Raw genomic sequence first — 26,539 nt, 5'->3', positions numbered from 1 at the left:
TCAAGGATCTTACTTACAGTGAGGAGAGGCAATAACAATTGTAAATTACTCAACTGAACAATATGGTAGAAAGTACAATGGAAAAAAATAAGACAGAGAGATGGGGGGAAGAGGCTTGCAATTACAGTGTGGCCAGAGAAGGCCTTCCTGAGGTTCTAACATTTAAGTAACATCTTAGAGGTGAGATAGTGAAGAGGAAAGAGTAAGTACCAACCCCTGAGGTAGGAGTGTATAGATATGTTTTAGGAACAGTTTGAATGGCACTTAGAGAGGCAAACATGGTGCAAAAAAGCCTTTGTAAGAATTGGGAACACCTTGGTTTTTCCTCTGAGCTAGATCACTGAATTATCTTCACTTCTATGTTAACATACAAGAATTCTGCCACTTATATGAATAGAAAAATCTCGTTTATCCTTTTTTTTTGTTTCAGTAAAATATTTGAGCACATTGAAATTAATTGGCATTGTAATTACTTAGAAATCTAATATCACATACTTTTATATTACAATTTAGATTGTAAGTATATTTTGTTTGTTTATGAACTTACAACAAATTTCAATAAATAAAAACACATTTTGGTAACCTTATGTTCTTTTTGGGAAAACATATCAGTCATCATAATTTCTCATTTTTATTAAGGTACAATGGAAATGATGAGCTGTTTTCTATAGTGAATAAGTATTCTATTCTAGATACCATACTTCAATTCTTTATAATAAGAGTGTTTAACTCATCTAGTTTGCAGCTGCTGCTGTCTATGGGGTCGCACGGAGTCGGACACAACTGAAGCGACTTAGCAGCAGCAGCAGCAGAGAGTTATCTAACCAAGACTGGTGGAATTTCAATTAGTATAGTTTCTAACAGAATAGCCACTTTTCTCAGTCTACTGGATTTTTACATCATATACTTTCTACTTTAAAATTCCACAAATAAACAATGTATTTTATCAACTCAGTGACATGAAAAACAATAATGTATCTAAAATTTCATTTGTAATTTTGCTTGCTTGAAATTCAGAAGGTATTTTCCAGAAAAAATGAGTTCCTTTAGAAGCATGGCTATAATTTTTGCAAAATACACCCATGGCTTATCAATGGTGATCCAATATCTCAAAGAGGCACATGAAATTATCTAAGTGTCTTTCATCCTAGCATATTATAAGTGTTATATGACTCTAACACTTAAATTTAAAGGCAAAGCAACACTATTAAAGCTTATTGAATATGGTAAGCTAACCATTAAGAATATAAATAGTAAGACAAGATACAAATAATAAAACCTGAGGAAAAACTATCAAAATAAGTGTTTGAAATTCTATGCATTTTACCCACTGAGGAGCTTCTAAAGTATTTATTCAGTGATCATTCTTATTTTAGATAAATCTCTAATCAAAATTGATTTTGTTTCACAGGGAATGTATGCAATTTGGCACAGTGGTAAAGAATCCTCCTGCCAATGCAGGAGGCACAGGAGACACAGGTTCAATCCCTGGGTGGGGAAGATCCCCTGGAGTAGGAAATGGCAACCTGCACCAGTATTCTTTCATGGAGAATCCAGTCCATGGGGTTGCAAAGTGTCAGAAATGACTGAGTACAAAGCACACACACTCCATCCTGCACTCTAGAAGTATAGAGATCTACAGTCAATAATTACTGTTTAAAAAACTACATTTTAACAACTTAAGACTATACCCCTTACTATTAATAAAAAGTATTAACCATGTTCTCAATCAATTCTCCTAAAATAGGAGACTAACTAAAATGTGAAAAACTATATCTGTAACCAAAAAATTCTGAAATCATTGGGCTTCCCAGGAGGTTCCAGTGGTAAAGAACCTGCCTACCAATGCAGGAGATGTAAGAGATGAAGATGTGATCTCTGGGTCAGGAAGATCCCCTGGAAGAGGGCATGGCAACCCACTCCAGTATTCATGCCTGGACAACCCCATAGACAGAGGAGCCTGGCGGGGTACAGTCCAAAGGATCATCAAGAGAAAAAATTCTGAAATTATCACATATCTTTATTTTAAATATGTTGGGTTTGGAAAAAACATTTAGATGGAAAGAAAGCTCAGGAATGAGAAGCATATGACATTCATACACTGAATCAGAACTAATCTGAACCAAGGGATAAGGAAATAGCAAAATACATGTGAACAATGAGAAATGTGGTTCTGTTCAAAGCACTGCACAATGATGCTTAACAAAATGAGACATAATTTTCTATGATAAATTTATGATGTCTGAGGAACAACAGTGCATTTTCTCTTTAATTAAAGTAAAAACTTCAATTAAAAGGGAAGAAAAACAGATTAGAATGAGATTCAGTTATCAAAACAGCCAAAACAGATCAACTGCTAGATTTCTTCTTATACAAGAATATTGAAAGTGATTTAAATTATACTTTTAAATTTGAATATGATCAAAATAAGAACATGAATAAACTCAAGACTGGTATAAGATCTAAAGTGCTAAAAATTCAAAAAATATATTATCATTGGTATATATATAAATGGTATCATATTTAAATCACAATGTATCCTTTGGAAATACCATATTACAAAAAGTGATGTTTCTATTTAGTTATATAACTGTCAGTTATAATTTCCAAGTATTAAAATAAATAGGGCCTCTAAAAATGTAAGAACCAAGGAAAGAATGGTGGTATGAGGGCTCACATACCAAATATCTAAATATATTTAAATGATAATTCACTCTTCAAATAAGATCAAACTGTAAGCATGCTTGATTTGCCTACTTTAGAAAGATATTGGAAGGTTAGGTTTAAATTTAAAATATTTAGACTTCTCAGAATTTCAGGCTAGCATGTGGAAGTCCATCCAGAGCCAAATCCTAGGCTTAGTCAACCCCATTTCTATTACCTTACCTAACTCTAGGTAAATCCCATATCATGAAGGGCTTCATGCAAGTACATACCTGAGTTCTACAAAACTGTAAATTAACTCTACTTCAATTAATAAAAAGGTTAAAAAAATCCCAATTTGGAGTAAAATGCACTGTAATTACTCTTTAATATAAAAGAGTTAAATATATTATAAAAACTTTTATGTTCTGTTCATTACTGGGTAGTTAATGTAAACATGTGCCTCAACACTCTTCTGCCACATAAAGTTCTCCACGTATCCTACAGATCTTATGTTAATAAATTCAGTTCAGTTCAGTCACTCAGTCATGTCCAACTATTTGTAACCCCATAGACTGCAGCATGCCAGGCCTCCCTGTTCATCACCAACTCCCAGAGCTTACCCAAACTCATGTCCATTGAGTCGGTGATGCCATCCAACCATCTCATCCTCTGTCATCCCCTTATACTCCTGCCTTCAATCTTTCCCAGCATCAGGGTCTTTTCAAAAGAGTCAGTTCTTCACATCAGGTGGCCAAAGTATTGTAGTTTCAGCTTCAGCATCAGTCCTTCCAATGAATATTCAGGACTGGTTTATTTTAGGATGGACTGGTTGGATCTCTATGCAGTCCAAGGGACTCTCCAGAGTCTTCTCCAACACCACAGTTCAAAAGCATCAGTTATTCAATGCTCAGCTTTCATTACAGTTCAACTCTCACATCCATACATGACTACTGGAAAAACCATAGCTTTGACTAGGTGGACCTTTGTCAGCAAAGTAATGTTTCTGCTTTTTAATATGCTGTCTAAGTTTGTTATAGCTTTTCTTCCAAGGAGCAAGTGTCTTTTAATTTCATGGCTGCAGTCATCATCTACAGTGATTTTGGAGCCCCACCCCCCACCACTCCCCGAGCCCCACCAAATAAAGTCTATCACTGTTTCCATTGTTTCTCCATCTATTTGCCAAGAAGTGATGGGACAGGATGCCATGATCTTAGTTTTCTGGATGTTGAGCTTTAAGTCAACTTTTTCACTCTCCTCTTTCATTTTCATCAAGTGGCTCTTTAGTTTTTCTTCTCTTTCTGCCATAAGGGTGGTGTATATCTGCATATCAGAGGTTATTGATATTTCTCCCAGAAATCTTGATTCCAGGTTGTGCTTCAGCCAGCCCAGCACGTCGCATGATGTACTCTGCATATAAGTTAAATAAGAGGGGTGACAATAGACAGCCTTGATGTACTCCTCTTCCAATTTGGAACCAGCCTATTGTTCCATGTCCAGTTCTAACTGTTGCTTCTTGACCTCCATACAGATTTCTAAAGAGGCAAGTAAGGTGGTCTGGTATTCCAATCTCTTGAAGAATTTTCCACAGTTTTTTTTTTTTTTTTTTTTTTTTTTTGTGATCCACACAGTCAAAGGCTTTGGCATAGTCAATAAAACAGAAATATATGTTTTTCTGGAACTCTCTTGCTTTTTTGATGATCCAGCAGATATTGGCAAGTTGATGTCTGGTTCCTCTGCCTTTTCTAATTGAAGCTGGAACTTCTGGAAGTTCATGGTTCACGTACTGTTGTGGCATGGATTGGATAATTCTGAGCATTACTTTGCTAGTGCATAGGATGAGTGCAATTGTGTGGTAATTTGAGCATTCTTTGGCATTGCGTTTGACCTGCTTCATTTTGTACTCCAAGTCAAACTTGCCTGTTACTCCAGATATCTCTTGACTTCTTACTTTTGCATTCCAGTCCCCTATAATTAAAAGGAAATCTTTTGGGGGTTTTATTTCTAGAAGGTCTTGTACGTCTTCATAGAACTGTTCAACTTCAGCTTCTTCTGCATTACTGGTTGTGGCATAGACTTGGATTACTGTGATATTGAATGGCTTGCCTTGGAAACAAACAGAGATCATTCTATTGTTTTTGAGATTGCATCCAAGTATTGCATTTTGGACTCTTTTGTTGACTATGATGGCTACTCCATTTCTTCCAAGGGATTGTTGCCCACAGTAATAGATACAATTTTCATCTGAGTTAAATTCACCCATTCCATTCGATTTTAGTTTGTTGATTCCTAAAATGTTGATGTTTACTCTTGCCATCTCCTGTCTGACCACTTCCAACTAGCCTTGATTCATGGACCTAACATTCCAGGTTCCTATGCAATATTACTCTTTACGGCATTGGACTTTACTTCCATCACCAGTCATATCCACAATTGGATGTTGGTTTTGCTTTGGCACTGTCTCTTAATTCTTTCTGGAGTTATTTCTCCACTGATCTCCAGTAGCATACAACTGGGGAAGTTCATCTTTTAGTGTCCTATCTTTTTGCCTTTTTGTGCTGTTCATGGGTTTCTCAAGGCAAGAATACCAAAATGGTTTGCCATTCCCTTCTCCAGTGGACCACGTTTTGTCAGAACTTTCCACCATGATCCATCCATCTTGGGTAGCCCTAGATGGCATGGCTCATAGTTTCATTGAGTTAGACAAGGCTGTCATCAAATGTTAGTTTTCTGTGAATGTGGTTTTCAGTTTGCCTGCCCTCTGCTAGAGAAGGATAAGAGGCTAATGGAAGCTTCCTGATGGGAGAGACTGACTGAGGGGGAAACTGAGTCTTATTCAGATGGGTAGGACCATGCTCAGTAAATCTTTAATTCAATTTTCTGTTGATGGGCAGGGCTGTGTTCCCTCCCTGTTGTTTGACCTGAGGCCAAACTATGGTGGAGGTAATGAAGATAATGGTGACCTCCTTCAAAAGGTGCCATGCAAGCACTGCTGCACTCAGTGAACCCAACCCTGCAGCAGGCCACCACCAATCCATGCCTCTGCCAGAGACTCCTAGACACTCGTGGGCAAGTCCGGGTCAGTCACTTGTGGGGTCACTGCTCCTTTCTCCTGGGTCCTGGTGCACACAAGGTTTTGTCTGTGCCCTCCAAGAGTCTGTTTCCCAGTCCTGGGTAAGTTCTGGGGGCTCTATGGTAGGGTTGATGGTGACATCCTCCAAGAGGGCTTATGCCATACCTGGGTCTACTGTACCCAGAGCCCCTGCCCCTGAAGAACACAGTTTTGGCTCAGTCTCTGTGGGGTCTCTGGGTCAGGAGACCCCACAGAGCACTAGGTTTGTTTGAGCCCTCTGAGCATCTCTATTGGGTATAAGGTTTGATTCTAAATGTGATTTCGCCCCTCCTACCATTTTGCTGGAGCTTCTCCTTTGCCCTTGGATGTGGGTTATCTTTTTTGGGGATCCAACATTCTTCTGTTGATGGCTGTTCAGCAGTGAGTTATAATTTTGGAGTTCTCATAGGAGAAGATGAGCATACTTCCTTCTACTCTGCCATCTTGGCATCAGTTTATAGTATATATTAAATTCCATAATATGAATGAAGAAATTAGATACAAGAACTGCTTGCTCTTACTGGACTTATAATATTTTAAGGTAACAAATTATGAAAGCATAATTGATAGCACAGAACTGAATATAAGAAATAAACCATGAATATAGTAAATAGAATAAGTGTCGAAAGGATAGCAACACCTGTGAACAGGGGTGGCTTGGCAGGTTTGGTCAAGACAGAGACTGGACTTTAGCCTTAAAGAATTATAAGATTCAATAAAGCAGAGGGAGAAGAGTATATATAAAAAAATAATGTTTAACACTAATCTATATGAATATAATTTTTGGCAACACAGTCCTATACTACTTATATTTAGTGGGTAAAAGTTTTTGCCCCTATTTAAAATAAAAACAAACATACATGTATTTATTCTCCAGCTGTGAAACATTTTGGAGTACAGGTTTTGGTTAAACATGAATCAGTTGTAGACCAAAGTGTTCATTCTTTCATAAAATTTAAGGGCACCTTGGATTCCTGAGGGAAACTATTTGTATCCTGAATTTATCCTGTCAAAGCTTTCCCACAAATGTTAACATATTTGGTCCTCATCAATCCGATAAACTGAGACTGATACTTTCATGTTCATGTTGCTGATACAGAATTCAATACGTAGGAATTACATGGGCCAATGACTGGAACCAGGCCCTCTAACTTTATTTTCTGCCTTTCATGATGTTTTGCTGGTATCTTACTGGCCTCTCCCAGGGCTAGCCAGTTCTTAGAGACAGCAAAAAGCTCTGGGCCTAGAGCATATCTTTCATATGCAAACCAACCAAACTTGAGTCTATAGGCCCAACTACCTTCTTATCTAACCCTCACACACCAAGCCAGTATTTCTTCTATCTTAAATCATCCCAGGATCAGGTACCAGGCCACTAGAGACCACTCTCTAGCCCAAAGCCTGTAGGAAACTAGCCAGTCCTTAATTGCTTACTCTGTTCCACCTTGCATTTCCCACAGAAACTCTAATAAAGGCTCTGGCTCAGGTTTTCCCATCATGCCTGTCTTCTGTCACTTGACCAAGACCCATTCCTTCCCTTGTGGCCCTCTGTGGCATTGACAACCTCCTTCCAAGAACCTGTGAGTATAATCAACTTCTTTCCAAGTATAATTCTTGTTTCCTCCTATACCACACTGACTTTACCATACCATTATCTAGCATGTACATTCCTAGAACAAACAGCTATATGGTTTATGACATATTCTTCCTGGCAACCCTTTGGAAGACAACTGATTCTTGCTTAATTAAAAGTTTTTGTTGAGTAAGACATTCCAAGTGACAAAGTTTTTCTATTCATCTCATGTAATCCTCTTCTTGATCCAAAGAAACAGATTTATACGATGACTATTAGACAGAAGTTCTCTGTATCCAGCCACAAAAGCAGATACAGTTCATAAGATATTCTACCCCTGGAAGCAAGTATTAAGGTAATTAAACAAGGAAGCTATTAGACTGAAGTAGCTCATGCTTTGACAGTCTATCTGAACAAACCCAAACCTAAGCTATAGTGAAGGAAAGTGAAAGTGTTAGTCGCTCAGTTGTATCCGATTCTTTTTGACCCCGTGGACTGTAGCCCACCAGGCTCCTCTGTCCATGGGATTCTCCAGGCAAGAATACTGGAGAGGGTTGCCATTTCCTTCTCCAGGGAATCTTCCCAACCCAGGGATCAAACCCAGGTCTCCTGAGTTGCAGGCAGGGTCTTTACAATCCGAGCCACCAGGGAAGCCCAAGCTATAGTAAATTCATATAAATGCACCAAGAAAATAAAATATAAAACTAAGACCAACCAAAAGACCACAAAGAGCCAACCAGCCTCTCCCAAATAAGGTATTCACTAAAGCTATAGCCAATCAAATGATTCCCTTGCTTTGCTTCTATGTCTGTTATACATAGCTGCTGTTGGCAGAGTAAGCCTAAACATTTTTCATTTGATGTTGTCTGATTCAAACTGAAATTAGTGATAGGAATAGAGTAGAATAATTTAGCATTAAGGGAGTTTGGGAAACCACTGTAAGCTAAAGACAATGCAAGAAAAGAATCCAGTAACCTACTCAATGGAAGACCAAGTGCACACTCAAGTCACAAGTCTTGATAGTTAAAACACCAGACAATAGATATGGGGTCTGAATTTTGTTACATGAGGTCAAGGAGTTAACGGTCCTTGAAGAGGAGCACTTCTGCATGTAGCCAAGACAGGAATATAGGTGAAAGCGGAAATAAACTAGGTAAAAGGAGACACTGCACCAAAATCTGAGATGAATTACTATTTTTTAGTATATGTTCTCACGTTACCGTTAATATACATATGATTTAAATAGGGGCTTGGCAGTCTCAGCTAAACCATATAGGGTCAAAGGTAGAACTATGATGTAAGCCTTGACATCTACATAAGGATGATGAAGAAGGTAGTCTTCTTCCCTCCTTACTTTTCTTTTGATTATGAAGATGTAACTCTTTTCTCTTGGGGCTATGCTCCCTTGCTGCCCACTTGTATCTCTCACAAGCTTCCTATGCTAATAAACTCACTGTTTGTTATTTTGCTTCACTCTGAATTCTTTCTGGGAGGAAACAAAAGAACCGAAGCTTCATTAATTCCTGATACCAGGTGAGTGGTTTCAGTTAAAAGACAGTACGTTCAAGTCACCTCCTAAGCTAGGAATCATGGGGATGAATCTGAGGTGTGGCGGGGTTCAAGTCACATCCAAGAAGAAGTTATTTCAAATAAATTCTTATAAATTTTATTATGCCACAGTGTATTTTTTAATACATGTATATGTTGTTTTGTTTTACTGAGGTTTTTGCCATAGTATATAATGCTGAATTGTTTTATATATTGGTATTTTAAGTCATATGAAAATATGAAAAATTAAAATAAACAATATAAAATGGAGGAGTTAAAATATTTTGAATTTATAAACAGTGCTGCGATGAACATTGGGGTACATGTGTCTCTTTCCCTTCTGGTTTCCTCAGTGTGTATGCCTAGCAGTGGGATTGCTGGATCATAAGGCAGGTCTATTTCCAGTTTTTTAAGGAATCTCCACACTGTTCTCCATAGTGGCTGTACTAGTTTGCATTCCCACCAACAGTGTAAGAGGGTTCCCTTTTCTCCACACCCTCTCCAGCATTTATTACTTGTAGACTTTTGGATCGCAGCCATTCTGACTGGTGTGAAATGGTACCTCATAGTGGTTTTGATTTGCATTTCTCTGATAATGAGTGATGTTGAGCATCTTTTCATGTGTTTGTTAGCCATCTGTATGTCTAGATGTCCATCAGCAGATGAATGGATAAGAAAGCAGTGGTACATATACACAATGGAGTATTACTCAGCCATTAAAAAGAATACATTTGAATCAGTTCTAATGAGGTGGATGAAACTGGAGCCTATTATACAGAGTGAAGTAAGCCAGAAAGAAAAACACCAATACAGTATACTAACACATATATATGGAATTTAGAAAGATGGTAACAATAACCCTGTGTACGAGACAACAAAAGAGACACTGATGTATAGAACAGTCTTATGGACTCTGTGGGAGGGGGAGAGGGTGGGAAGATTTGGGAGAATGGCATTGAAACATGTAAAATATCATGTATGAAACGAGTTGCCAGTCCAGGTTCGATGCACGATACTGGATGCTTGGGGCTGGTGCACTGGGACGACCCAGAGGGATGGAATGGGGAGGGAGGAGGGAGGAGGGTTCAGGATGGGGAACACATGTATACCTGTGGCGGATTCATTTTGATATTAGGTAAAACTAATACAGTTATGTAAAGTTTAAAAATAAAATAAAATAAAAAATAATAATAATAAAATAAAATTTTGTGCCAAAAAAAAAAAATTTTGAATTTAGTTCCTTTTTTGTAAAAGCATACTGCTGACAGAATTGACCAACTTAACAGAAGACCTAATGATAAGTTTAATTATTTCATCAACTTCTGTAATTACGAGGTATATTTATACATTTCAAACTGGAGAGCAAGTTATATATGTACTTGTCTTAAATAAAGGTAGGACTTTAACCCACTGGAAAACACTTGGTATATAGCTAAAGTCGCTAGAAATCTGTACATGTAGCTTAGTCCTGTACATCACCTAAGATTATTTCTCCACTGATAGATCTCTTGGGTAGTCCCATTTAAAATGAATCTTTGCCTGTTTGGGGGAAAATGGATACATGTATGCATATGGCTGAGTCCCTTCACTGTTCATCTGAAACAATCGCAGTATTGTTAATCAACTATATCCCAAAATAAAATAAAATGAATCTTTGTTAGAAGTGATGAAAAATGCTTTGAATAGTCCTTTATTGATGCTTGAGGATTTTCTAAAAACCCATCCCTATCTTCACAGGGTGAATTTTTGTTTCCGTAGCAAGCTAAATAAATTAGACCAAAAACTGGATTTTCTGATAGAAAGTCAGAACAAGGAAATTAATTCCTTAAGTGACCAGCAGTCACTGTGGAATCAGATTGCTTTTTTTTCCCTCAGAGAACAAAATAAGGCAATCAAATAGCCTTTCTAGGCAAGAATATTCAGATAATTAGACTGTGTTGGTAAACTGACTTAAACATCTAAAATTCTAACGTGAATCTCTCAAGTTTACACCTTCTTCCCTTAAAATCTTTAGAATTCAAAGGGAATATAAATATTAAAAAAAACTTAAAAAATTGAAAATAAAAGGAGATAGTCTTTCTTAGCATATTACTCAGCACAGAACTGTTGGGAAAATAATACTATTTTTAAAAACCAGTGATAACTGTTTTTTTAACAGTGATAACAAAAGTGATAACTTTCTCAAAGGGCATAGATCCAGAAAATTTTAACAAAGGAAAAGAGCAATAAACTTCACACTAAAATTCTTAACCTATTAATCTACAGACAGGAAAGGGAGTGGAAAAAAAATCACAGATTTTCTCCTGTGATTTCTAGATTCCACAGCTCCAGACCTGTTCGATTTTAAAGAAACAAAGAAAAATCAGTTAAAAAAATATATATATATCAGTAAAAACAAACAACAACTATATATATATATACTGATAGGAGGGCTTCTCTGGTAGAACAGATGGTAAAGAATCCACCTGCAATGTGGGAGACCTGGGTTCGATCCCTGGGCTGGGAGAGCCCGTGGAGAAGGGAATTGCAACTCACTCCAGTATTCTTGCCTGAAGAATCTGCATGGACAAAGGACCCTGACTGGTTACAGTCCACGGTGTAGCAAAGAGTCGGACATGACTGAGCATCTAAGTACACAGGGACTAGGGAAGGAAGCATTCTAATAACAGAAGAGATAGCTAAATATATATATAGGCTTTTACCTTTACCTATGCTTCCTAAATGATAAGTACTTCTTTATATGCATGTAGAACCAGTTTCCTCTCTTCTCTTTTCTCTGCTTTTTTTAAAAATCACATGCACTCTAATATTAAAATTAGCAACTTTTAAATTTATCTCTGTCTCCATTTGTAACAGATCCCAGCTATCACCTATATAGGAAATAAATATGTGGTAAAAAAGATATTTTTACCTTATTTCTTCAAAATGTGGTTATGATAAATACATAAAGGGGAAATACAAAAAGGAAAGGAAATATTACAAAAGTTCACTTCAAAGATATACAATCCAAAAGACCAAATGACTTAAAATTAGCTAGCATTACATTGGTAGATGATTGATTAATAAAAAAATGAAACAGCCCATCATTTTCCGATATTTTTCCAAAAGTAAAATATAATCTAAAAACAGATTTAAATGAAACAAAGAAACAACAAAATCATGATAAATCCGTAATTCTTGAGTCCTTGCATAACTTGTTACCAAGGGTTTAGTAGTATATGACTAGAACTAATTATTCCTCAAGATTAAATTAAATTTAAATGAGAAAGGGAGCAAGGGAGGGGGAAAAAGGTCTCTAACTTCATTCTAAGGTTTTTTTTATCATTCTAAGAATGATAAAAAATAGAAACGGTGAGAATGAAAAGAAGTCTTCACTTTGTAATATGACATATGCCTGATTTGTTTCAAATATTCTAGCTCTTACCTTGCATAATCCTAATAAACTAAAGTGGTTAAATGTACATAGGCATCTCATTATGTAACCTGTAGTGGCTCAATTTTTAAATCATAAGTATCTAATGTTCTCTACCAAAGGAAAGTTTGTTAAAGGGTCTTTCTTACTCTAATGTGATATTTTCCTGTGAACCACTTAAATATTCACTTTGAGTCAATATTCTGACATAAACTTAGAAAATTAGTGCCCTGAATTCTGCTGTGAGGCATGTAGTTAATAACATAAATCTGTTTTGCAGGAGAAAAGTGAAGACTCTGCATTTAAATGATAACTAGTTTCGGAGAATAAAACAAGAGGCAAAATGCATCATGTGCAGATACATTTCTATTTCACTTTGGGCAAACATAAAACTTTTTTATTAGCACTACAAAGATATTTAATAAAAAACTAAGAACTCAGTGGCATATCTGGAAGACAACTACTAAGTTTTATAAATAAATTTATTACTTTGGATGCATTCATCCTATTAACAAGACCAAAATGTTACAGCAAGGATAATTTCTATTAACAGGGAATGATGCTCCCCGTAAAAAGTCACATATTCACAAAGGTTGTTGTTTAGTTGCTAAGTCGTATCCAACTCTTTGAGACCCCATGGACTGTAGCCCACCCAAGTTATTAAAGAGCGTCCATCTTCTGAAAGTCTGCAACTCTTAAATGGTACACAAAGTTAAGATTTTCACGTAACCAATAAACAAAATGCCCCCAAAATCATCTATAAAAAGCATTTCTACAATAAAGATACGGAAAATATTTACCTTAATTATTCTATGTTCAACATACATGAACTACATGCTACTTTCCATAGGATGTGACAAATACAGAAAGCATGTGAAAATAATTTCATAAATCATATTTAATTTCATTTTTATATGGTAGAGATAATAACACATATTATCCCGGTTTCATGGATGAGGAAATTGACTTAAAGGAGGGAGGTGACCTATCTGAGTTTTCAAAGCTAACAGAAGAAACATTATCACGAGTACCTAGGGGATCCTATTGGTCCATACAGAGATTTTAACCAAATACATTTAAGTAGAATACAATCTCTGTGAGAGTAGGGACTTTGTTTTGTTCATTATTATATTCCTAGTACCAGGGGAATATCATACCATGATCACAGTAGGTTCTTAATATTTACCAACTAGAGAAATAAGTAACAGAAGGTTGGAATTCTCATTAAACTCTGAATGCTTCCACTGATGGGAGACTACTGTTTCTCATATCAGGATTCTAAACATCACACATTATTGAGAGATAGACAAACGTTGAACTCTCTTCTTTCAAATAATTCTGTGGCACTGATTTCCAATTATTAGAAAAATGTCTTAGAATACTAAATTAGTAGGATTTAGAGGGAAGTTTCATGCTGCTAAGATGGGAATTTTCCTCTACACCTCACTTTTAATATCACAAATTATTGATTACCTGGAGTATGGTTTGGATATATTCTTTCTGTAAGACTGTTTAAAAGAACTGCATGGTTTCAAATAGGATCTGACATAATCATCAATGTGCAATAAGCCAGACAGTCTAATAAACTTATCCTGTTATTTCAAACAACCTTTAGAAACAGTTTCGTTAATTTTTTATTAGGGAAAAAAAGCAAAATAGTATTTGAAGCTAACTAAATAAAAACACTTACCAACCATTCATCTTGCAAAATTCAAGGAAAAAACTATCCCTGGATATTACATATTATATCATACAGAATAATAAACTAAAATTGCTGTCAGCATAGTAATAAAAAATCTTTTGATATACCACATGGAGTATTAACATCATGTTGGGAACATAAATCTTTCAGTTCTAAAATATATGGGACCAATGACCTAGGGTACTTTGGTAATCAATACTTAGGTGTTTTGTAATAGGTAAAAATAATTAGATGCATGGTAAATGTCATGCATACTTCTGGTTAACTCAATATTCTTGAGGTAGAAGAACATAAAAAATGTTATCAATAAATAGTATGAAATACTTTTCATATGAATATACTATTAAAATACATTGAAAAAATGTTTCTCTGTGTGTTAGTTATATTACATTTTTATATGAAAGTTTACAATTCATGAATCCAATAAGCAAACCATTGGACATTTCTTAAGTATCTAAAAATTAAAAGAACAGGGAATTAAGTGATACACAGACTTACAGAAATATGGCTCCCTAAATTTAAAAGCTTACATTCAAAGTCAGGATCATTGCTTATATATACTTAAAAAGTCTAACATGTACTGCTTGTGGTATTTAGTTGCTAAGTCATGTCCAACTCTTGAGACCCCATGGACTGTAGTCCGCCAAGCTCCTCTGTCCATGGGACTTCCCAGGCAAGAATACTGGAGGGGTTGATATTAACTTCTCCATAACATATACTAAAAATAGTTAATATTTTAGAGCAATGATTTAAGTAAAATGCAAGTTTATAAGTTAATATAAAAAATCAATGAACACACACATCTGAGAAATTAGAAATATAGTAAAGTAGAATATGGAAAACATTAAAAAAAATCTTAAAAGGAGTAAGATGAAAAATTGTACACAAGTACATAAATAGGAAGTATAAAATATATCATGACAGAAGGCAAAATATATATGTCAAATATATATTTGAAGACAGCAACTATTAAATATCAACAATAACTATCAAATATCCACTTTTAAAAGATAAAAATGCCAAGAGTTTCTAATAAAATCCATCTGTTACCCACAAACTACTGAGCCCATGAGCCACAACTAGAGAGTTCATGCACAGCAACAAAAGCATTAGGCAACTAAGATTTGAGGCAGTAGATAAATAAAGAAAATAATTTTTTTTTAAAAAAAAAGAGCTATGAAGGAAAAATATCTAGACTACATAAACAAATCTCGTAAATCAATAATGAAAACAACAGCAACCTGAATGCAAAAATAGCTAAGGATACAGGATAACACAAACAAGTATTTGAAAATACTCAGAAACTCATTTAAACTTAAAGAAACTGAAATAGTACTGGAATAAAATTTTAGACTCATTAAGACTGACAAAAATGAAAAAATTCTATCTTTTTAAGTACTTTCAAGACAGAGGTAAGTAAGAAGCATTATAAATTGTTGATGAGAGAGTAGACTCTTAGAGCTATTAAGGAGGGCAATCTTAAGGCACTTAAATGAAGTATGCATATATATTATGGCATGTACATTTATACACACACTCATAAATATATAAACCCTAGAGAAATATTCTGCAGGCTATAACTGGAAATGTATGAGTACATTCATTTTTTTTTGAAATGTATGAGTACATTCATAATAGCACAATTTATTGTAACTAGAAATTGGAGGTAATCGCTACAGATAAGTAAACTGTAGTAGAAACAAATAGCAAAAAACTACACTCACAGCAGTTAGTACTGGAAGAGTAAATGAATATCCAGCAACAAATACTGATTTTAAAACATAGGGCTTATAAAAAATATTGAGAATACAAATGAGATCTATAGTTTATGAAAACCAAAATAATATATTTACAAGATAAATTACATTGCCTAAAACCATATATAAACTAAAGGCTTTCTCTTCAAACACAATAGAATCATAGTTTATGGTAAAAGAAGAGGAATATGTGTAGGAAGTAGGATTTTAAAAAATTAAGTAAGAGAGGACTTTCACAGATTAATAATGATAATGTGACACTGAACTAATAAGTAGCCAGAATTAAGAGGCAGACATGATTAGTTATTCCAGGCACTACAGGTACCTCTCTCCCAGAGAATGGAAAGACTCAATAGGTCTCACTGCTCACACATGAAGAAATCACCCTAGAAATTCGGAGGTTTGGAGAGGACCATAAGAGAGAGCCACATGAAAAGTGTGATTCCTTCTAATCTCGACAAATTTGGAAATGGGGTTTTGACATCTTGGAGATATGATGGTATTACTTTACCCAAGCTAGAGATTTGTATAATATCTGATTAGAACAGTTCTTTTTTTTAACTTTATATAGACAAATAAAGTGTCTAGGGATAAAAAAAAAAAAAAAAAAAAAAAAACAAAAACAAAACAAGGGAAACTATAGAAAGAACAATACTACACGGCACATGATGAGTTCTCTGGGAATAAACTGTCTCCATTGTGGATACAGAAGTACCCAAGCATATCTAGGAAGCTACTGCACAATACAGGGGTCTTTCCACTGGATTTGTTGCAGAAAGTTGTAACACTAGTAGAGAATACCTCCAAAAGAAAGAAGAAAGCCAAACTAAAGTTCCCCCAGTAACAAGGTCCTCATTAACATTGGAAAGTTGGACAGTTTTTGAGTATAAATCCCAGAAACCGTCAAAGTGGACAAGGTTTTGTAAGGGAATAAAGTTTGTAAGAGTAGGTGAGTTAGCCTAATTTGCCTGTTGGTGTTCTTTATGGAGACGACATATTAATGCACATAGTACTAGAACAGTGATTAAAGTGTACACACATCTCTTATTGTTTCCATTGTTTCCCCATCTATTTGTCATGATCTGAGGGGACCAGATGACATGATCTTAGTTTTTTGAATGTTGAGTTTTAAGCCAGCTTTTTCACTCTCTTCTTTCACTTTCATCAAGAGGCTTTTTAGTTCCTCTTCACTTTCTGCCATAAGGGTGGTGTCATCTGCATATTTCAGGTTATTGATATTTCTCCCAGCAATCTTGATTCTAGCTTGTGCTACATTCAGCCCAGCATCTTGCATGATATACTCTGCCTTTAAGTAAAATAAGCAGGGTGACAGTATACAGCCTTGACTTACCCCTTTCCCAATTTGGAACCACTCTCTTGTTCCATGTTCAGTTCTAACTGCTGCTTCTTGACCTGCATACAGATTTCTCAAGAGGCAGGTCAGGTGGTCTGGTATTCCCATCTCTTGAAGAATTTTCCACAGCTTTTTGTGATTTACACAAAAATATTGGCATAGTCAATAAAGCAGAAGTAGTTGTTTTTCTGGTATTCTCTTGCTCTTTCTATGATCCAATGGATATTGGTAATTTGATCTCTGATTCCTCTGACTTTTCTAAATATAGCTTAAACATCTGGAAGTTCATGGTTTACGTACCACAGAATCCTCCCTTGGAGAATTTTGAGCATCACTTTACTAGCATGTGAGATGAACGCCAACTGTGGGGTAGTTTGAATATTCCTTGGCATTGCCCTTCCTTAGAATTGAAATGAAAACTGACGTTTTCCAGTTCTGTGGCCACTGATGAGTTTTCCAAATGTGCTGGAATCTTGAGTGAAGCACTTTCATAGCATCATCTTTTAGGATTTGAAATAGCTCAACTGGAATTCTATCACCTCCACTAGCTTTGTTTGTAGTGATGCTTCTTAAGGCCCACTTGACTTCACATTCCAGGATGTCTCATTCTAGGTGAGTAATCACACCATCGTGGTTATCTGGTCATGAAGATCTTTTTTGTAGCGTTCTTCTGTGTATTCTTGCTACCTCTTCTTAATAGCTTCTGTTAGGTCCATACCATTTCTGTCCTTCCTTGTGTCCATCTTTGCATGAAATGATCCCTTGGTATCTCTAATTTTATTGAAGTGATCTCTAGTCTTTCCCATTCTATTGTTTTCCTCTATTTCTTTTAATTGATCACCGAGAAAAGCTTTCTTATATTTCCTTGCTATTCTTTGGAATTCTGCATTCAAATGGGTATATATCTCCTTTTCTCCTCTGCCTTTAGTTTCTCTTCTTTTCTCAGCTATATGTAGGGCCTCTGCAGGCAACCCTTTTGCCTTTTTGCCTTTATTTTTCTTGAGGATGGTCTGGATCACCGCCTCCTGTACAATGTCACGAAGTTCCATCCATAGTTCTTTAGGCACTCTGTGTATCAGATCTAATCCATTGAATATATTTCTCACTTCCACTGTATAATCGTAAGGGATTTGATTTAGGTTATACCTGAATGGTCTAGTGGTTTTCCCTAACTTCTTCAATTTAAGTCTGAATTTGGCAATAAGGAGTTCATGATCTGAGCCACAGTCAGCTCCCAGTCTTGTTTTTGCTGAGTGTACCAAGCTTATCCCTCTTGCCCTGCAAAGAATATAATCAATTTGATTTCAGTATTGACCATCTGGTGATGTCCACGTGTAGAGTCTTCTCTTGTGTTGTTGGAAGAGGGTGTTTGCTACAACCAGTGTGTTCTCTTGGCAAAACTCTGTTAGACTTTGCCCTGCTTCATTTTGTACTTAAGGCCAAATTTTCCTGTTACTCCAGGTACTTCTTGACTTCCTACTTTTGCATTCCAGTCCCCTATGATGAAAAGGACATATTTTGGGGGTATTAGTTCTAGAAGTTCTTGTAAGTCTTCATAGAACTGTTCAGTTTCTTTAGCATTACTGATTGGGGCATAGACTTAGATTACTGTGATACTGAATGGTTTGCCTTGGAAACAAACTGAGATCATTCTGTCATTTTTGAGACTGCACCAAATTGACATTAATTTCACATCTTCCCTGCAGCAGATGCTGTCAGCAAGCTGCCCACTTCCTTGACCTTTCAGGATGCTCTAACAACTTTGTGCATGAGAGCTGTTATTTTATTCCTCAAAATTGCATAAGTGTCTGTGTGTACACAGGTCAGAAGTGCTAAAGAATAAACCTCCCTAGGGGAAAAGCCCTCGACAGATGAATCATGGAATTTAGTGTATGAGATGTAGTTTTATACTGTTTCCTTGAACATCCCAATGGGATTAACCTCCAGCTATCCATGGCATTAACTAGCTTATTAAAGCACTCTTTATTCCTATTGTTCTTTTTTTCTGTATCAGTTTTCACCTCTGACCCATGCTGCCTGCATCAACCATTAAACTACCTGCATTCAAAGTCTTATCTCATCATCTCAACATCAGATCACAAGGGAACTGCCACTAAGTCAATTGGTGGCAAACAAAACAAAACAAAATAATTCTAGTAATCAAGTAGCCCTGTAACTGGATTACTAACTAGCCAAATGGCAACAAGAATTCAGTGCTGGTAGTGAGTGAGTAGTGATAATCCCCTGGCATTCTAAAGTATCTCAATTACTAACATTCTTACATGTGCTGAACCAGGATTTTATAAGTGTTGCATTCCTGTAGGTAATTATAAGGACAACGGTTACTGTTAAATGCCATCATTGCACTGAGGGAAGAAAAATGACATACTCAACTCAGCTAAGACAAATCGCCCACATGGTATGAAATCAAATATCATTTTTTAAATAACATCACTTAATAATATCATTTTTTAATAATATCGTTTACAGATACACAGGCTTCTGAGCTGGTTCTAGTGGTAAAGAACCCACCTGCCAATACAGGAGACATAAGAGATGTGGGTTCAATCCCTAGGTGGAGAAGATCCCCTGGAGGAGGGCATGGCAAGTCAATCCAATATTCTTGCCTGTGAAATTCTATGGACAGAGGAGTCTGGCAGACTACAATCCATAGAGTCACAAAGAACTTGACACAGCTAAAGTGACTTAACATGCACAGAGACACTAGTCTCTTACAGCCCAAAGGTGTTAGAGATGCTAACCAGCTCAGGATCCGACTGTGCCAGGTACCAAACTTGAGAGAAGGATGAATTCGCAGCCTTGTTGAATCTCTCACATAAAGTCAAGCATGGATAGGGAAAGATCTAAGACGTCTTATGTGACCCCATAGAGACGGATAAATATATTTGAGAACGTGAATCCCCAGAATTCCCTAAAATCTGTTGGTCAATAGAAATGGCGCTTTTCCCCTTGCTAGAGGACAACAGCTTCTCTTTGCCTGGGGACATGCAGTGGCCTCATGTCAGGTAGATATCTAGCAAGACAAAGCCTTGTTGATGTTGTTGCTCTTCAGTCAGAAGAAAGTTGTGTCTGACTCTATAACCCCATGGACACAGCATGCCAAGCTCCTCTGTCTTCCACTATCACCAGGAGTTTGCTAAAATTCATGTCCTACCCTCTTCAAAATCTCCCTTTCCACCTCTTTTAATCTTATAGGCTACAAATTAAGTAATTTCTTAATAAAAATCCTTAATAAAATAAAGGATAATAAAAAAGTAATTCCTTAATAAAATCCAATGAAAGTAATTTCTTTTCATTTGGATAAAAGGGATTATTGATCAATAAAGGATAGAATTAGGAGTCTGCTTGTGAAACTGTTTACCAAGTTTCAATAAGAATGATGGAATTTTTGAATAGCAAAGGCCAGACAGTGACACTTAAATATAAGAGGAAGGCAGAAGTAATTGTTTTAAATGCAAAAATGGGTAGCCAAACTTAGTTGAATGGCAACTAATAGGCACTGACACATCAGGATCTGTGGCACTGACTAACAGATCACATGGTCTCAGAAATGAGTGAGTGAGTGAGTGAAAGTCGCTCAGTCGTGTTTGACTCTTTGCGACCCCATAGACTATATAGTCCGTGGAATTCTCCAGACCAGAATACTGGAGTGGGTAGCCTTTTCCTTCTCTAGGGTTCTTCCCAAACCAGGAATAGAACCTAGGTCTCCTGCATTGCAGGCGGGTTCTTTATCAGCTGAGTCACAAGGAAAGCCCTCAGAAATGAGGCAGATTAGAAACCAATGGACCATAAATGCAGCCACAAAATGAAAAGATGCTTGCTCCTTGGAAGGAAAGCTATGACAAACCCAGACAGCGTATTAAAAAGTAGAGACATCATTTGCCCACAAACGTCCATATAGTCAAAGCTATGATTTTTCTAGTAGTCCTGTGCAGATGTGAAATCAAGCCCATAAAGAAGGCTGAGTGCTGAAAAATTTACACTTTTGAATTGTAGTGCTGGAGAAGACTCTTGAGATTTCCCTGGACAGCAAGGAAATCAAACAAGTTAGTTCTAAAGGAAATCAACCCTGACTATTCACTGGAAGGACTGATGCTGAAGTGGAAACTCCAATACTTTGGTTATCTGATGTGAAGCTCCAATTCATTGGAAAAGACTGTGATGTTGGGAATGATTGAGGGCAGGAGAAGGGAGTGACAGGATGAGATGGTTGGATGGCATCACTGACTCAATGGACATGAATTTGAACAAACTCTGGGAGATACTGAAGGACAGGGAAACCTGGCATGCTGCAGTTCATGGGGTCGCAAAGAGTTTGACACGGCTTAGCAACTGAACAACAACAACAACAGAAACCAGTGAGAAAACTGCTGAACTACAAAATTAAACATGCTCAAGACCAGAAGCCATCAAGGCTTATGTCAGCCCTGACAATAAAGCCATTATCCCAAACCTGTACCCCCTATCCTGTACTACACTTTCCTCCACTACAACAGTTCTCATACCCCAAACCCATCAACTTAAAAGCAAGCCAAATCACTTCGAGGATGATTCCAAAAATGATAGGCCAGAATACTGGAGTGGGTAGCCTCTCCCTTCTCCAAAAATGATAGAGGAGGTCACAAACTCTGGTGAATCAACACAAAGGACTCTAGAGAACTGACTTACAGACACAACACCTCATTTGCCTCCAGTGGCAAATAACTCCAAGGCACCTAACCAAGACATCTGTCTGCACTTAGGCCTTTTTCTCTGGATTTATGTTTAGGTTTTGGGTTTCAGCAAACCATGATATAGCCAAAAAGAAATCATTATTTTAACTTTTTTGCTTCTTTCTCTTTTTCACCTATGCATACCATTCTCTTCCCTAGTACTCCTTTACCCATGAAATTCTACCCACACCTCAGGAAACTCTCAAATGCTACATATTAAAGAAAATTTCCCTAATTTCCCCAAGTTTTCTTCCCCATTTCATAAACATTGCATTTATTACTGAAAAAAAACCCAGAATATTCAAGACAACTAGATACTTACAAGCAAAAGAATAAAGCGGGATCACTTTCTTCCACTGTAAACAAACATTAATGCAAAATCGTTCATAGAATTAAATGTAAGAGCTAATGCCATACAAATCTTAAAAGAAAACATAAGAGTAAATCTTTGTGACTTTGGACTAGTCAGTGGTTTCTTAAATATGAAATTGAAGGAAGAAGCTACAAAAGAAAACAAGTAGATTACTTGGACTTCAAAATTAAAAACTTCTGTGGTGCAAATGATACCATAAAGAAAGTAACAATCCACAGAATAGGAGGAACTATTTGTAAATTGTATACCTAAAAAGAATTTGTATCCAGTGTAAAGAACTCTCTCAACTAGACAACAAAAAAGACAATAAAATTAAAAACTGGGCACAGGATTTGAATAGAAAATTTCCCAAAGAAAATAGGCAAATTGCTAATAAGCATATGAAAGGTTCTCAAATCATTAACTATTAGGGAAACATAAATAAAAACCAAACTGTGAAACAGCTTAACACCCACTAGCTATATTATCTGGCTTTAAACAAAATGACAGGCAATAATAAAAATTAAATCATACTGCCATACAAAAACTTATAAATGAATGTTCACAGCAGCATTATTATATTAACCAAAAGTGAAAATAACCTAAATATCCACCAACATTTGAATGGATAAGTAAAATGCAGTGTGTATATATATATATATATCTCAAAAGGAATAAATAAATGCTAAATGAAAAAAAGAAATCCATGCTAAAACATAAATGAATCTTTACAACATTATGCCATTAATAAGTAAAATAAGCCAGTCAAAAAAACACTATATATAAAGTATTATTCAATTTAGATGCAATGTCCAGCATAGGCAAATCTATAGAGGTAAAAAGTAGATTGATGCTTGCCTAGTGGTAGGGGCTAGAGTATGTTGAGGTGGGCGGGGTCTGAGAGGGACTGTTAATGAGTACATGGCTCTCTTTGGGAGGATGTTTGCACAACGCTGAACATACTGAAGTCATTGAATCGTATACTTCAAATATGTGGATTTTATAGTATGTGAATTACATCTTTATTAATTATGCAACATTTATTAATAAGTATATTAAATAGTAATTTTAATCACTTTCTCCATTGTACATCATAGCTATATTAAGACAGTCCATCTGTAAGTTGAATAGTCTTAATTAAAAAACAGAATTTACTGATTTCTATAGTACTTCAGAAAAAGAAGGGATGGAGCTAGTCACAGGGAAAAGTGGTTTTTGTCTGCCTTACAGTACATGGAGTTTGTCCATGTAAACATGGTGACAAGCAATTCAGGCTTAAATTCTTATAACTTTTTCTTCCTAAATTCAGATTTTGAAGTTACGTAGGCTTGTCTTCAAATCCCAAATTCATACTTTACAAACTACATGATCCAGGAGATTTATTTTTATTCTTAATTTACAATCAATGAAATAAAGTTTAAAATGCCTTCATCATTGGTTATTTCAATCATTTATGAGATAAAATAGGTACAATGTATAGCATAATATTTAATATGGAGTATATACTGAAAATATTGGTTTGTAATCCATAGAAAAGTTACCTAGGTTAGTGAAGGGAGGTAAACCCTTATCTTAATGATTAGGAAATACATGTCAATCAGATATTCCATTTCAGATTTGTGAACTAAGAGAAACATGGTGTGCAGGTAGGGTGTAGGTGGAAGGGCCAGTTAGCACTTGGAACTAAATCTGAAAGTTTATTATATAGAGTTACCATAAAGACCATGAGAGCAATATTGAAGCAAGTCGTATAAAGGACTATTTTTTTTAAGTCTATATTTTTCACTAGGTGATCTCAATCAGTCTGATGATTTAAAATATCATCTTCATATCAATAATTCCCAAATTTGTATTTAGTGCTCTGACTTCTTCAATGAACTCTGAACTCATATATACAACATTCTTTTTGACATATTTGCTCAGCTGTCTAATAGGCATCACAAAACATGATTGCAATAAAAGTCTCAATTCTTGTTCTCCACACCTCTACTCTTCAGCCAGTCTTACCCATCTTAGTAAATGCAACCACAATCTACAATCTACCAGGCAGTTAAGGCAATACTCTAACAGTGATCCTTTACTTATTTCCCCATCATATCTGACAAATAATTCAATTGGTATTAGCTTTACTTTGCAAACACATACAACACACATCATTTGTCTCCATCTGTGTTACCAACAACTTTGTTCAAATAATAATCAGCTATTACTAGTACTGTTGCAACTGCCATACAACTAGTCTCCCTGCTGCTTTTAATCCTGCCCATTCATGATCCATTTAGCAATTATAATGGAGCAAAGGTGAGCCTTTGAAGATAAAAGTAAGACAATTATTGATGGAGACTCACCAATATGACTATGAAGGCTGAATTTTAGCAACAGAAATAACAAATGAGCACTTCCTGTTAATGTCACATTATCAACCATCTCACCCTCCAACAAATATATACAGTAAAAATGCCAGGCAAAATGTCAGTACATGAACATCTAAATCAAAGAAATATCATTACCAATATTAAAGTATTGATCAATATTATTAATAGTACTTATTGAATGAGTATAATCACTGTGTTAACTGTGTTAAGACTTCACATGCAAACCACCTTCAGTCCTCACAAAAATCTATAAGGTATATAATATTATCCACATTTTACATATAAGGATGACTAAATCTTATGGAAGTTGGGTCACTTTAAAAGTGATCCACTTTCCAAGTCAGAGAATCAGCAAACAGCAGAAATGAAAATTTCTTAGAGGAAACATGATAGTAGATAATGAAGAAAGAGCCCAATATTCAATAAGCATTTGAGTCACATTATTGGGAAACAACAGAATACAGACCCATAAATTCCCACTGAGATTTCACACTCTCTTGAACCTGCTGCTATGAGGAATAGCTTTACTATTATCTCCACTTGTGATCTACTAGTTCAGTTTCGGGGGGAGATTCCAGTTAGATCATTATAGATGTCCCTAAGTTAAATAAAAATTAAGAGAGCTAAATTATTACTTTTTTCAGCCATCTTATTTTACTCAACTAATGAGAATTCTGATGTAACTTGGTTACTTACTCCCAAGGATCACACTATTTTCACAATTCCATTCAGTGCTCTATTGACAGTAATTGTAAGTGATTGAAATTTAATAACTTATATTATTCTTTGTAATTACAAAGTTCTCAAATCTCTAATATATTCCCAATTACAAATTATTTACATTGTGAAATAGAAAAGTTTCATTAAAGGTAAGTAAAACATGTTTCTGCATATATGAGATTTCCAGATATTTAGAGGCCCCATTTTAAATCTTAATTTGGTTCACATTTTCAAAATTAAATTGAGAACCTCTATAAAATACAATAATGTCCTTAGTCATCCAACATTGTCAAAAACTACTTTTTCTCCTTTACTCCAAATATTCTCCAAATACTCTTCTGCTTCATAGATTTTCCTTCAGTTTGGGTTCTAAATTTTGACCCACCAATGCCATCATACTGCTGTTACAAAAATTCCTTTCAAAGACTTCTTGTTATTTTCCAAATCACTCTGAACATTATCCTTGCTCTGTTCAATATACAGATGCTAAGTCCATAAATACTCTACTTCATTCAATTTTTAATTTTCTCATCACTATGATTCAAATTTTCTACACCTTCTAGTCTCTCTACTGTACTAGGTTTGTGGTATTAGGACAATTCCCTCCCTCCTTTTAAAATTACATTTCATTTTAATGCCTTAATTTTCCTGACAAGTTGATTCATTCAGGTCTTTGTAAAACACATCATCTAGCTTCCAGGAACCTTTCTTTATAGAATTCTAACCTCTGTAACCTGTTGTTTACTTCATATATCTTCGTTTCATTCCATAGGCATGACATTTCAACTAGAAGAATGAAAATACCAACAGAGTCCATTAGATTTCTTCCCAGAACCTTAAAAGTGTTTTCCAGCTTTGGGTAAGCTTTTGCATCCATTTGAAGTATGCTGGGTTAGGAACAGTCCAGTTAGTTCAGTGGGTCATAGCTATCTAGATATCCTTAAACTTACTGATTCACTCATCAGGATTAGTTACTATCACTATGTAACTCATTAGCAGTTTCTCATTAACCTTTCTGGACAGGGGAGAATGCAAAGGAAGAATATCTTTCTAATTACCAATCTGTAAACCACTTCTCCTTGTGAATGGCTTACAAAGACACCTTTAAAGAGATTCATATGTACTGAATAATGCTCTAAATTTTTTTTCATGTTATTTTTACAGCATGAAACGTTTTTCCATCTAGCAACCTTTTGACACTGACCTGCTGAAACATTTGCCCAGGAACACAGAGGGCATACTTATTACTGAATTTTCT

The 26,539-nt window shown here is 35.8% G+C and overlaps 1 protein-coding gene and 1 long non-coding RNA gene across 2 annotated transcripts in view; one reads left to right on the top strand and one right to left on the bottom strand.

Moving 5' to 3' along the window:
* The window catches only part of EPHA6 (EPH receptor A6), a 1,024,550-nt gene that overhangs the window by 814,831 nt on the left and 183,180 nt on the right, over positions 1–26,539 (bottom strand). The gene's annotated exons all lie outside the window — the stretch shown is intronic.
* LOC129643428 (uncharacterized) lies at positions 5,680–26,140 on the top strand. Its single transcript, XR_008710307.1, has 3 exons — positions 5,680–5,817; positions 7,216–7,335; positions 26,054–26,140. It is a non-coding gene; the product is annotated as an uncharacterized LOC129643428 (long non-coding RNA).

The sequence above is a fragment of the Bubalus kerabau genome, chromosome 2 (assembly GCF_029407905.1).
Source record: "Bubalus kerabau isolate K-KA32 ecotype Philippines breed swamp buffalo chromosome 2, PCC_UOA_SB_1v2, whole genome shotgun sequence".
NCBI classification, from domain to species: domain Eukaryota; kingdom Metazoa; phylum Chordata; class Mammalia; order Artiodactyla; family Bovidae; genus Bubalus; species Bubalus kerabau.
The sequence above is the reverse complement of the archived record's forward strand: the minus strand, read 5'-3'. Positions and strand labels throughout refer to the sequence as shown.